The 13,434-nt window shown below is 37.8% G+C and overlaps 1 pseudogene across 1 annotated transcript; it reads right to left on the bottom strand.

Annotated features, from left to right (window-relative positions):
• Nucleotides 1-4,907: 4,907 nt before the first annotated feature.
• On the bottom strand, nucleotides 4,908-5,404 carry LOC308421911 (large ribosomal subunit protein uL11-like; annotated as a pseudogene). The gene has a single exon. The product of its transcript is annotated as a large ribosomal subunit protein uL11-like (transcript).
• Between the last annotated feature and the right edge of the window lie 8,030 nt (nucleotides 5,405-13,434).

Raw genomic sequence — 13,434 nt, 5'->3', positions numbered from 1 at the left:
ATAGAACTGTATCACATCCCCCTTTCCTTCCTACAGCCCCTCTCAGTTTCTCTCCTATCCCCTCAAATTAATAACCTCTTTTTCTATATTATTGTTACATATATACATATGTGTATGTATATGTACCCACAAATACTTAATTACAACCTTATAAAAAATGTATTCGTATACTTTTATGCAAAAATGCTTAAAAATCTGAAAAATAATGTGATGAATTTAAAAAAAGAAATAGAGCTGTAAGCTGGTTTGTTTTGCTTTGCTCTTTATTTCTCCATATAGTCAACATTTTTACAGAAAAGGGAAATTAGAAAGTCTTGTGATAAACAACCACTAGCCCATTCCAAAGGCACGATCACCTAACTGGAAGAAATTAAACCGAAGCAATGCAGATCTTTAGCAGACAGTGGCACATTCATCCAAACAAACCATTGGGCTCATGGCTTTTCAAAGTCTCCTCACTGTTTCCTTAGACCAATGGAACTGACAGCTTCTTGAGTATTAGACAAATCTCACTCTATCCCGGGCATGCCGCAAGATGTAATGGTTCTGTGTTAATTTTCCCAGACTAACAAAAAAAGAGCATCATAGTTCTTGAAATGACCTCTAGTCATAGCATGACAAATGTTAACTTATTATCAAGTTACGGAGACTGAGAATGGCCAGATTAGTAAAGCAGACTTTGGCTGTGCTCATGAGGGTGCATCCAGGGGACATTTGATTCGGAGGACTATGACTGGATAAATGACTTTTCTCACAGATGAATTCTGAAGCCTATAGGCTATTGAGAAAAAGCGAATGATGGGGGACACACCTTAGCTGTGACTTTCTGTTACTGCTTCCTGACTGCCACGTGGTGAGCAGCTCTGTTCTACTTTTTCTTCTCTGCCATGACGCTTTGCCTTTTCTCAGGCCCAGTGCAATGCAACCCTGAGAATCGAGGAATATACCTTTGAAACCATTAGCTGAAATGGAATCTTTCTCCTGTAAATGTTTCTCCAAAGAATTTGTCAGCAAGACAAAGTCTGACACCCACAAATGTGAATAAATTTCTAATGTCATTTTTCTCCAAACCAGAAAACCTAGTAATGTGTGGGAAACATAACAGATAAAAGTGTTAAGAATGATTCTATTCCTTCATTGTCATAAATCAGCTCTTTTATCTAAAAAAAAATCTCCTTTTCCTTATTCTGGTTCAAAGTTAATGATTCTGAGATATGTAATTGTGCCAATTTGGCTAAATAAATGTGCTTTTCCTTTTAAGTTTGGTTGATAATAAATATCACAATTTTAAATTTACCTTTATTATTAAAACCCATTATAAGAGTTTAATATGTGTATACATATATGTTCAAGTATACTGTTTATATATACATAAATATATATGTTCATGTGAGTGAGAATGCATTTGTATGAATGTCAGAGGAAAGATAAGGGTCATCTTCTGGAGTACTGTCCATCTTCTTTTGAGAAGGAGTCTCCCATTTTCCTGGAGCTCACCAATTAAGCTACACACACTAGCTGGCCAACAGTCCTAGATATCTTTCTCTCTTGACCTCCCCAGTACTAAGATTACAAGCATTTGACATGGTATTTCTTGAGGGAGGTAGACTATACTCTTTCATCTATCCCAGGTGACAAGGCATTTCTATTCCCACTCTGCTCCCACATAAATGACACAAAGACCTGAAATTTTTATCAAGCTGCAGGCACTAAGCTGGGAAAGTTCTGATCTATTTTAATCTTCTATGGCTACCTATTTTCCAGCCTTTCCCTTCAATCTGAGTCTTGCCCTGGCTCACTCTGCTCCACTGTGTCCTCACAATGACTCCTTCTGATCCCTCAACATGATCTCTCAACAACTTCTCTTCCTCTCTCTTTTATCTCCTTGGGGCCCCCAGACACTACACCATTTTTGATATGAGTGTTTCGCAGTTAACATCATCTGTAACCTCATGTTTTTCTACACATCTACTTTGTTCCCAGAAATATCACCTCTGAGACTTAGCTTTTGGTTCTGTTCCCCTGCTAGGTCATAGCTCAATAGTCCAATTTATTTTATTGTGAGCATGACACATGGCTGGTTATCTTCTCAGTTTTATGTATCTGTCTCTTTCTTAGCATTTGGGATGAATATCCTTTGCACCTGACTCTATTCCCAAAAATTCTCTCTGTACCAGAACTTCCACCTCCCTATTTTCTGCCTAATTAAATAGGCCAACAACATTTTATTGACAGGTGATGCGTCCATATAGTACAAGAGATTCTCTCTACATTTATCTCCTTTTAAAAACTCTCTTATTATAATAATAAACTATATACAAAATGATATTTATGAGAACCATCTGGCAGATTTACATTCATAATATCAAGTCCATAGGTATTTGGTAAACTTGGAGACAGTATTCTATTAACTATCCTGTCTCTGTGAGTTCAGAGCTTTGTTCCTAAATCAATTTCTATTATAATTTGCATTACAAACCTAAAACATCTTCTTAGACTTAAAAACATTTTCTTAAATCCTACACAACTTAAACTTAATTTTGAGACTATAACTATCTAGTCTTCAACTCTGTTAGAGACTGGAAAAGAAATAAGTATTGCCTGCATATATATATATATATATATATATATATATATATATATATATATATATATATATATATATATATATCGTGCAGAGCAAACAGCTTCCAAAACTAAAGAAATGACAGAGAAAGCTGGCTTTCCCAACAGTGCTCCCACCCCAAATTCCTCTATACTGCTGGAATATCCATCTGACCCAGATTATGATAGACTTTTTGTGAAGCAGAAAATATGAAGGACTGCTTCTCCTGTCTTGACAAAGTTCAGCAGTTGACATTCCTGCATCCAGTGTTTGTCCTATTTATACAACATACTGTCTGTAGCTGAAGCAAGGGCAGTATTTTGTCTGGTGGCTAGCTTGCCACATTTGAAGCAAATTCCATATGGGGGTTCTTTGATGCTCATCATCTTCCTTGAAGTAGAACAGGAATGCTACTAAGAGCAGACCTATGTGACTGTCATAAAAGCCTCTTATTAATAAAATATCTTCATATGCCATAGTCTGTGGGACTTTGAGGTTTTAGAAGAGCTCTGTTGTTATGGGAGAGCTGGGTTCTTGTGTTGCTAGATTGTCTTGGTTTCCTTGGGATATACACTTTCGCTTTCCTCTTGCCATTTTGTTGTCAGTGATATGTTCTTGCCTTTCCCTTGTATCTGGTCTGTGTCCCTGGATCTCCACTGGTCCAGGTGACAGATGGGCCGAGCCCTGTTCTATGCCTCAGAGTCGCCGGGTAGGAACAGAAGTTCCAAAGTTCTTTTCCTGGTCGCTGGATCAGGCAGGGCAGGGCAGGGCAAGGCAGGAGGTGTACATTCCGTGTGCACTCTGCAGAGATCTCTCTGCTCCCTGGCAGCCCAGGTCTCCCCTAGAAGAGCTCTATATACTGTATATCTGAACAGGCAAATGTTGCTTGTTTCTATTTACTAGCTGTTCAATCTTGGAAACATATTTCTGTAATAAACTGGACTAGTATATAACGTGATCATAAACTTGATTAACTATGAACTTTCATTTTTTAATTATCCTAAACAGTTTGTGTGAGCAGCTTTCAAAACGACTATAACTTAACATTGTATTTTCAGGAATTTCATGAGTATAATATAAAGAGTTGATATATATATATATATATATATATATATATATATATATATATATATATATATATATATATATATATATAAAATGTTATATCCAAATAGAATCATGATTTTGTATCAATATACACAAATTTATACAATTTCACCAATGTCACCAAATATAACCTTAATTTTATATCAATATGCAAAGACCTATACCAATGTAAGTTTTTGGGCTAGTTGTAGCTCTGTAGTTTAAGAGTAGATTTAATAACCTACCCTTATTCTCATATTCTTCTTTGTCTTTTCTTCTCTTCTTCATTCTTTACCCCCAACTGTATTTAAAAGAAAGATAAAGAAATGAAAGAAAGAAGAAATCTCCAAATCAAACCCTCATTTTATTTTCTACCTGTCCAAGACCATAACAACTTGCAATCGCCCTTCTTCAATGGCTACAAACATCCACCATCCGCTAAATGACCAAAACCCATCCACTCCATCTCTTGGGAATGAGACATAGTTCCTGAAAACTGCTTTCTCCTGTCTTGGGTATCATTTTGCTTTAGAGAGGAGTCTCAAAAAATGGAGATATTTCTAAGTCTTCAGAAAGCTAGCTGCAGCATCTGCTGTCCAGTCTCTGCTTGTTGAGAAAGTTAAGTGTTTAACTGAAGTCCTGGCTGGAACAGTCTGTACTGCTAGACCAATTAGCAGCTTTCTTTAAAGCTGTCCTGTAACCGGGTTTTGATGAGACTGATATTAAGGCAGTCTGAAGTTGGATCCAACAAGATCCTAGAATAAATGTGTCTCGGCATCTCAGCATCTTCAAGGTGAATCTTGGACTTTATTGGTATCTGCAAACATAAAAATTCTCAAAGGTAATATACATTTCTACACTAACGTATGTATGGAATGTGTAGTGTGCACAAGTTAGTGAAAGATGATTCTCTGCTCTCTGTTTAAATAGGTAAGGCATCTGTCTCTTTTTTTATGTTAGTTTGGGTTGTATAACCAAACTGTAATTTAATTTTTGTCTATGCCATATGAAAGTAGCCTAATAAGTTTTGAAGGTTCTACAGCCAACAAGATTTATTGGCTATGCCTAGCTATAGTTCTGACTGGAGACATTTTCATGTTCTACTCAGTTCCAGAGCTGTTCCCAGCAATGCAAGTTACCTGTTTTGCTTTTCTTTCTTTTTAGTGGGGAGGGGTGGTTATGAGATAAGTCTTTTATTGAAATATCTTGTTGCTTCTTAACTAGCCGGGCACCCACTGCACCACTGTTGATGTCCTCTATGACATCATGAGGGTGGTGGCCATCCACACTGCAGCCCACAGATAGTGCAGTCCCCAAGATCTCCTTGATAGCTCCAGAAAGCTCTCTGGCCAAGGACCGGTGTCACATCTGCCGGGCAATGTTGACAATGTCATCAAAAGTGATGTTTCCACTGTGTTTGATATTTTTCTGCTTCTTCTGGTCTCTTGGTGGCTTCTTGAGGGTTTTGATGATCAGGGCAGAGACAGAGGGCACCACCTCAATCTGGTACTGTCTGCTCTGGATGGTCAGTTTCACTGTAATCCTGAGGCCTTTCCAGTCCACAGTAGCATTGGTAATGTCATCACCGACTTTCTTCGGAGACAGACCAAGAGGACCGATCTTAGGGGCCAAGGCAGATGTGAAGCCAACCTCACCTCCGGTGCACCTCAAGTACACGACTTTGATCTCGTTGGGGTCGAACTTGGGCAGCATGGTGGAGGCGGCTGGTGTTGGATGAACCCGGATTCGGGACAACCGAAGAAAGCTGCACTGTTGCCTTCTCTGAGCCGAAAGCCGAAAAGTTGCTTTTCTTCCTGATTGCAATTGTTACTGAAAAAATAACCATCTGCATGCTGACAAGTGAAAGAAAATCATTGTGTCATGTTTCTTTCCATTGTTACCAAAGAACATATTTTCCTTTTAATCTCAAATTTCTCTCCTTAAGGACTCCAATTTGCCAGTTTTGAATGATTCATATCTATCTATGATGTTTTATATTTAGTCTCTTTCCTCTTTTATTCTCAAATTTAATACCATACCATACCATACAAGTTCAGAAGTTTGGGGCTTTGGATTTCTTCTTGTCTTCGCTCAGTCTGTTTGGCTACTCTTCCCATGCTGTGAGTAACCCCGCCCCCGCGCCCCCCAGGGAAGTGACAGAAGTGGCCAGAATTTCTGGCCTGCACCTCACTGGAGGCCAGACCCCTATTGAGTGTCAAGCACTGCCAATGATTTGAGGAAAACCTCTGAGAAACTGCCCTGCAGCTCTGGAACCAACGAGTTAACTCTCTGGGCCCAGTTGTTAGAAAACTTTAACACCAGCCACAGCTTCTCAGCTGCAAGTCATCGGCCGGGGAAGCTGCACATCCACCTCACTTGGTAGGCAGCCTCTGCTGTCCCAGCTACATGGTCCAGCCATGCTGGACTGAGCCTGTCTCTCAGCAGCCGTGGGAGTGCAAGACTGTCCTGGGTGTTGTAGTTGCAGGCTGCCATGCGTTTCTGTTGGTACTCGCCGATGCTCACAGGTTCTTGTTCAACTGCTCTGCCCACCACTGCTGTGGCAGTTATTGAAAGGGCCATGCCTAGCTTTCCAGTGGTGATCCCATGTCCAGAATTTGGCTAATGGCTAAGTCTAATGTTCTGACCTAAGCTACTATGCTCCCCCTTGGGTGCCATCTGTAGTTAATGCCATTCATAACTTCATGTTTTTCCACCTGTCCACTTTCTTCCCAGAAATAATGACTCTGAGAAATCTTATGGATAAATAAATTCTGTGCCAATAGCTTTGGCTGTTTCCTGACTACCTTCTATCTCAATAATCCAGTTGATTCTATTCTAAGTGTTACAAGTGGCTGATTACCTTCTCAGTTTCATGTGTCTGTCTCCTCCTCATGGTTGGAGATGAACCTCCTTCTCACCCACCTCTATTCCCAGGAATCCCCTCTGTACTGGAACTTCCATTTCCTTATTTCCTGTCTAAACTAATAGGCCAACAACATTTTATAGGCAGGTGATGCTTCTGTACAGTATAAGAGATTCTATCTATAGTGTTGAGAATCAAACTCAGGTCTTCATTCTTCAAAGCGATCATTGTGAAGACTGAGCTATCTCCCTAACCCAGAATGATGAGGTTTTAACTTCTGATCAGAACAAAAATATAGGCTAAACATACATTGGAATTTTCAGAATGCAAGGTCATATTATCAAATTATATTTAAAATAACTTTCATGTAGAAAGCTACATAAAAGAAGTCATGAAAATGGAGGCATAGGGTTTCTTTTCATTTTTTTTTTAAGTTTAGTCTTTGAAAAATATGTAAAGTTCACTCTGGTTATTCTCTCAGCACACTCTCCTTCATCTCACCTCCAATGCCTAAGAACAGCACTTCTCTAATACTCCTTCTCTCATACTCATAGCCTTCGGGTTAGTTCTGAGACCAACTTAGTTTAATCAGAGCCATGTTGTCCTTTGAAACTGTCCACTGGATCCTGGTGGGATCACTGGCAGGTATACAACTGAAAGGAAGAACTCTGCCCTCCTTGAATCCATCAGGACAAATGGTTATGTAGTGAGGCCTAGCGTGCCCTGAGTCACTCCTCCATTAGCCCTTGTTAGCAGGCCAAAGTTTATATAGACTAGTGGAAGCAGCCATTGCTGCTGTGTGTTCAAGATTAAAACGGTTGACCTTGACTAAAAGATGGTATTCAGCAACCTTTCTCCTTATTTTCTAGTTCTCACAGGCTTTTCACTTCCTGGTCCAGATGTACCCTGAGCCTTAGAGGGTTTCCTGGTTAGTTTTATTGCTAACCTAACACACCTGGGGAAAAAATAACTCAATTTAAAGACTTTTTTTATTTGATTGGCCTGTGTCTGTGGAACACTTTCTTGATTACTCATTGATCCAGAGGGGCTATGGCAAATATGGACAGTGCCTCCTTGAGAAGGTGGACCTGGCATGTATAAGAAAGACAGCCTATGAGCAAACTAGTAAGGAGCATCTCTCCATGATCTCTGCCTCTGCTCCTACCTGATTCCCTACCCTGACTTCCCTCAGTGACGGATTGTGATAGTGATGTTTAAGACGAATCAACCCTTTGCTCTTAAAGCTGTTTTTGGTTAGTATTTTGTTACAGCAACAGAGAAAAAGAAACTAGGACATAGAGTATGGTTAAAGTTTCTAATTGAGGGCTCATCTATTACTTGTTCTCTGCACCAGTGCAACCATGAGTTTCTCTATTAGAAAACATGCAGTGGAAAAGGGACTACTCCAATTAAAGCTGAGAAAAGAGTATTTGTCTATGGATATATATATATATATATATATATATATATATATATATATATATATATACACATAATATACATACATATATATATATACATAATATACATACATATATCAGTTTGGTGCTATGTCAGCTTAGCAAAACAAGAGTATTCAGTTTTCCTATAAAGCCTACAAACTCTGCTATGAGGTTTTGAAGAGATTTCTAGGCATGGATTCCCTCCTGTGAAGTAGATGGACCTCAAATCCAACCAGAGAGTGATTGGATACCCCAAGACCAGTAGCTCCACTGTTACATGAGTGGGTACCTCATACCTTGCAGATTTGTATTACAGTTCATAGGACCCCAAAATAAGACCATTGATTCCCTTTCTCCTACAGAGAGCTGCATGCTTAGCATCTTCTGGGACTTTGGAAGCTTCCAGGGCTCATTTGTGCTCTAGTCACATCTATACCATGTGTCCACTACCCCTTCTGGTTGCCATGGTTCTTCACTATTTAGGGCTGTGTTTTACTCAGTTTTCATGATTAGGTTTGAACGATAAATAAAAAAATAATATTTGTCAGGTTAATATTACCTGTGAATATACTAATCTCATTCTGAAAGTAAAAAGAACTAGTTTTAACTGTTTGAATTGGGGACAAAGATAATTTTCTTGGGGAATGTAAGGTATAAAACAAGAAGTGAACCTGGGACTCTGCCAAGGCCACAGAGTTCATTTTTTATACTCAAAGATACAGGATACAAAATGATACCAACAAATTATTGAAAGAAACATTTACCTCAATATGGTACCCATGCTTACCAATATCTCAACAGGCTCTCTTGTGTGGTCCTATATTCTATACTACTGACATGACTGATTAATTATATCATTTTGTTGAGGTGATATACATATTCCCATTAAAATGATCATTATGGGGAGAAGATATAGTTCAACAGCAAAGTGCATGTAAGAAGCCCAAGCACTACCAAGAAAAAGAATTCAGCGAAATGCTAATTGCTAAAAAAGAACACAGAAAGCATGTAAGTGTGACCATTTTCACTTCATTCTTGTGCATTCCTTATATTTGAGGAGTCCTTTTAAATAGTGTACATTTAAGAATGGTGGGAGTGTTTTCATAAACATAGTTATTTACTAAACAATGAGGGGGTTGAGATGTCCTTGAGATATAAGAACAAATTGTCTAGGATGTACTGACTGAAACAAACCACCTCCGTACAAATGTTCACAACAAAATCGCTATAACTGAGTAAAAGAGCCATAGAAGAGGGTTACAGGAGGTTCCTGCTAAATGTCCACAGTGGTGGTCACAGGAGAATAGTGATGGAGGCGGCTAAGTGTCTCATGAGGAGAAAAAAAATAATGAAAAAAAAATAGATCAGATGCTTCAAGGTCCCAGTTTTAAAAAGCAAATGTACTTTCTAGAATTGAGTATTTTGAGATATGGACAATATAAAATAAATAGGCCGATGCAGGAAGCCACAAAGGGTACCAATGTACCCAGTAGTGTGTTACCATTCCTAGACCTGAAGGAATGAAGCACAAAGTGTTCATTGATCATGCAGGTAGAAAAATCTGTTAAGAGGTCTTAGATGCAGTCACAATTGATGACTGCCCTTAAAGGGATGCATAAATTCAGCAATATGGTTTACTGACTTCCTCCAAAAGCCTTCTGCTATGTTCCATTGTCCATACTCAACCAGAAGCCAGAGGTCAAAAGAATCAACAGATGGCTTTGAACAATCCAACTTCCTAGCATAAGAAAGATACAGAATAAATCTGAATGAATGGATAGAAAGTAGTCGGACAGAAAAGGAGGAACTTCCTATATAAAGTCCCCATAGGAACAGCAAGGAATTGGACAACATCTGCGATATAGTGAAGACTAAGAGCAAGATCATAAAGCTTTTGATTTTTTGTTGATGTAAAATCCTTATCTGCAGAGCTCATAGAAAGGCTACATTTGCAGGGTGTGAAGAAATGTAGAGGAAATGATAATGCATTTCTACTTGGAGAAATAACAATGATGTATTTTAAGCCCTTTGCAGAATGGAAAAGAGAACAAGTCATCAGAAAGCCAATGTTCCCACCATCTACATTCACACATGAAGAAAGACATCCAATCAAATTACCAGAGCTGAAAAGAATTTGTGCAATCATGCATTTTTAAAGATAAAAATACACTTTCCCCAGAAACTGAAAATAACAATTGGGAAAAAAACTTAAAGCAAACAATCAGACCTCTGAGATTGCACCATTTTCAACCAACCTTTAAATAATGTCAAATTTTAAAGGTTTTATTGTTTCGTAGAGTTTAACTAGAATCAGTTGTCACCATCATTTCCCCTCTCCCTCCAACTCTTAGCTTGCTCCACTGGACAATCTTTCTTCATAACCTTCCTGGTACTAACCTCTTAGACACCTGCTAATAAGGCTTGACAATAAAGAAACCAAGACTTCTCTGTGAAATACAGTTTTCTCATGTAAAGTATTTATGTAAATTACATAAACAAATGATAGATAGATGATAGAGAGAGAGAGAGAGAGATAGATAGATAGATAGAGAGAGAGAGAGAGAGAGAGAGAGAGAGAGAGAGAGAGGGATGATAGATAGATGGTAGGCAGGCAGAAAGCTAACAAGTCACTCTCACCTAAAAATTAAGAGATGTCCCTTTAATATTTAACCACACCATCATTAAACTGCTTGTTTAATAGTAAAGTGGGCTTATAGAAACTGCTTTTGTTAAAATTTAGTCCTCATTTTGGCTTATAGAAGAACAAATAAATGATAGAAGCTTGACACTTCTGCCTTCATTCTATGTCTGCCTGTCTGCCTGCCTGTCTGTCTTGCTTGTCTGCCTGTCTATCTGTCTGTCTGTCTCTTTACTTTAGCTGAAGGTATAGCCATAAGTCATTATCCTTAACCTTTCTTCCTGAAGCTCCTTGGGTTTCATGACTAACAGAGCCAGGCAAGATAGACATTTCTATACCAGATGATCATCATTATCCAAAATGGTAGAAGCAAACCCAAGGGAAATTATCATGCAGAAGGAACCAGGCTTGTCACCTTAAGTGAAGACAGATATAAGAACTTCTGATTCACCTATTTTAGCCCAAAAGCCATGGTAGGATGCCGGAGACAGACTTGGGGTCACTGAATAAATCTTATCCTTTTTTTAAGCATCAAGCATCACTTTAGTTGGCACATTAGGAACAAGACAGGTGCTCAAACCTCATCTATCTGGGCTCCTACCTCAAAAACAGTGGTAACACCAAGCAGAAAAGGAATCAGAGTGGACAAATACATTCTGTAGCAGCAGCAGAATCCTAAGCATGGAGACAAATGCCATACCTGGAGTAGCTCTGGCTGCATTACCTGGTAAGGTTGACCTACCAAGGCAATGGTTATTTCACTGTTGTGCATTTGTTTAGCTAAAGAGATATTCATGATCTGTCCACATTTACTAGTTTTTCAATGATACTGGTATAGACAGTGTTCTTAGTTCCAAATTGTTAAGAACTGTTTTCCTCCTGTGCCATAGGACACTCCCATTTAGTATCCCTCAGCACATCTAAACCTATGTCCTAGAAGATTAAAGGCATGAAAACATCTTGTTGGGTCTTAAAACTACTCTTTCTATCACATCACAAAAAGGTTTGTTGCTAGAATATTCTTTGCCCATATTCTGTCATATTTACATCAGCTTATGTCTAGTACTTTTTTCCAAAATAACATTTTCAAACCATGCTTAAAATGATTCAGAACCTGAAAATTTCCCATTCAATTTGCCTTCCCCAAAAATATAAAACTTTGCAATGTTCAAACTCCAATGTTCTTTGACCCCAAAATGTCAGTGAATTCTTGCTTACCTGATTCCATGGCCAACTCTACATGCATACAAATATAATTCATTATTTGTCAAAATAAAATCAGGCTATTGAAGGATTTCTTTTGGTTGCACACTAAAGTTCATACAGAAATTAAAATCTCTGGTAAAGAAAACACTGTAGAGACAAAATTCCCACTGTTGTTTTGTTGGGATTTTGTTGTTTTGTTTGTTTTGTTTTAGTTTTATTCAATCAAACTAACTTTCATGTCTATATACTATTTTTGAGGAACATCTGTTATTAAATCTCAATACTTTTCTGCCATGAACAAGGTACTAGCATAAGAAAAAAAATCTTCCAGTCACATCACTTCAAAGAATACTATATATAAGAAAAGGATAAATTCAGCAAAGTATGTCAAGGGAGCACAGGAGCCATGGATAAGTCTACACTAACTCATTATCAATTTCAGGCAATTGTGTGACCTGTGTAATATTATTTCCCTTGTTTATCACTTCCTCAAACATTCTCTTACCTGATGTGGTGTTTCCTTTCCTCATTGGAGGACCCTAACACTTCTGTCAATATTCATCAACCCTAAAATATAGAACTAAGCTTTCTTCTATTCCATCATTAACAATGCCATTACCATCAGCTGAAAATGTACTATTTAATGAGGCTATTTTGACTGGCTTCAATTTTTTTTGTGTGTTTTCATTCAGATTTTATGATCAGTTTCTTGGTTTCTGTCTCCACAATGTCATATGTTGACTTGTATTACATCTAAGATTAATTTCCACAGAATTGATGGCTTCATAGAATTGGGAAGCACCAATCCTTCACCAAAAGTATTTTATTCTTTGTAAGAACAAGAATTTGGATGACTTTTGTTAAATTTATTTTTAAGTATTTTAAGCCACCTAAAATTATTGTTGAGGTTTTGTTAATTTTTCTCATGTTTGCACTTTTCTACATCACACATTTTCCCCAAATGAGGATCTTCTCCCCATCCATAAAACAAATTTCACCAAGTCTCTTAGACAATAATTTCTTCCTCACAAGGCTCATCCATCCTCCCAAGAGGAGGTAATAGGATGTAACATCTTATCAAATTTTCACAGCCACATACTTTCCCATAACATTGCCCATTACCTATCTGTAAGTGCACATGACATACTCTCTTTGAGAAATAAATTATTAGAAAAAAAATCACTGCCCAATTTGCCATGTTATCTCAGAATCTAGGATACCATGGGTATACAATAAATAATAAGTTATAGAAATTTTCTATCTCCTTACAATAAACATATTGGTCCTACATCTGATCACAGTTCTCTACCCTAGGTTCTATCAAGTTGACCTATTTCATTTCACTACAAATCTTTATTTTCAATACAGAACATCCTAATCTCAAAGATACAACTACTCTTACTGTGCTCTGTAAACGTCTATTCTTCAATGAAGATTCTAAATATCCATTTAACTGAACCTACACCAAAGTCATCTAACTACATTTCTTGTTATATGGCAAAAACATACTTGCTGAGCTTTATTTTTTATAAATTTAACATAGCTCAATGTTTATTTGTGGTTCCTATATATCGCTAGGTCCATATTTTGTTAT

The sequence above is a fragment of the Micromys minutus genome (assembly GCF_963924665.1).
Source record: "Micromys minutus genome assembly, chromosome: 6".
NCBI lineage: Eukaryota > Metazoa > Chordata > Mammalia > Rodentia > Muridae > Micromys > Micromys minutus.
The sequence above is the reverse complement of the archived record's forward strand: the minus strand, read 5'-3'. Positions and strand labels throughout refer to the sequence as shown.